Below are 1,307 nucleotides of genomic sequence, written 5' to 3'. Positions count from 1 at the left end.
TTATCATACAAATTTTCTTGTGGGTCCCTAAGACAATCTAAACCTTCTGAGGGTGTGTAACCCTTTCCTGCCGTCAATGACAAAAATCACCCTCTTTGGCCGGATGGCTGGAATGTTATTCATATTTTTCATAATTCCATAATTCATAATTATTATTTTTTGTGATGAAAGTCCAGTGTTTCTATGTCAAACAGTTTTGTCATATTTTAGTCTTCTGTGAATTATATAAACTGTAATATTGGAACGCAAACTCAAAATGTTATACATTTCAACTCTTTATCTGACAGGGTACAGGTGTCTTATTTGTTTAAGCCCATAACCATGTATGTGAGGTGTTTACTTTTGTTTCAAAGTAGATGTGTTTAAGATTACCGAGAATCATGCCATGTGACCCTGATTTAGCCCCTTGCAGTAAAAGGTTAAAAGTTTCACATGTTAAAAGGTTTTAAGGTACATTTTGAAGGCTTCTGTGTTTAGGTTGCAAATACTGCAGCAACACTGTTCAGAGTCTCTGGGGTTACAAGGTGTCATCTCTCTGCCCTCCCAACAGTCACAGTTCATCTCCCTTTGTGTCGGCCATATTGGGAGGTGTCACTTTAAGCCCCCTGATTATTCACAGCCACCTGTCCTTCCACTGTCTCGCTGTGTCCTCTGGAGTCATGCATAATATGGTCCTCTGTGGCTCAGTTGGAAGAGCATGGCACTTGCGATGCCAGGATAGTGGGAACCGGGACCACCCATACGTGAAATGTATGCATTCATGACTGTGAGTCGTTTTGGTTAAAAGTGTCTGCGAAATTTTTTGTATTTGAGTTTGATCTACATGAGATCATATTAGCCTGCTAAAGTAAGTGGTCTCAAACAAAATGTCCACTTACTGTAATGGGTCCTTTGCACGTTAGTGGTGAGGCTATTGCAGCTCAGTGCCCAGTACTCCCCCTCAGTCCTCTGTTCCCTCTCTTCGCTCTGTGACAGAATGTGAGCCTACATCGCTCATTTACTCTTTTATTCGCTAGGCCCTGTCTGCTTACTTAAGAGCAGAACATGAAGGTGTGCGTGTCTTTGTCGAAGTTGAAGTCAGGAAGTTAACATACACCTCAGCCAAATACATTTAAACTCAGTTTTTTCACAATTCCTGACATTTTAATCCAAGTAAAAATTCCCTGTCTTAGGTCAGTTAGGATCACCACTTTCAGAATGTGAAATGTCAGAATAAGAGTAGAGAATGATTTATTTCAGCTTTTATTTCTTTCATCACATTCCCAGTGGGTCAGAAGTTTACATACACTCAATTAGTATTTAGTAGC

Source organism: Oncorhynchus kisutch, linkage group LG24 (genome assembly GCF_002021735.2).
Source record: "Oncorhynchus kisutch isolate 150728-3 linkage group LG24, Okis_V2, whole genome shotgun sequence".
Lineage (NCBI taxonomy): Eukaryota > Metazoa > Chordata > Actinopteri > Salmoniformes > Salmonidae > Oncorhynchus > Oncorhynchus kisutch.
This window is presented reverse-complemented; position numbering follows the sequence as displayed.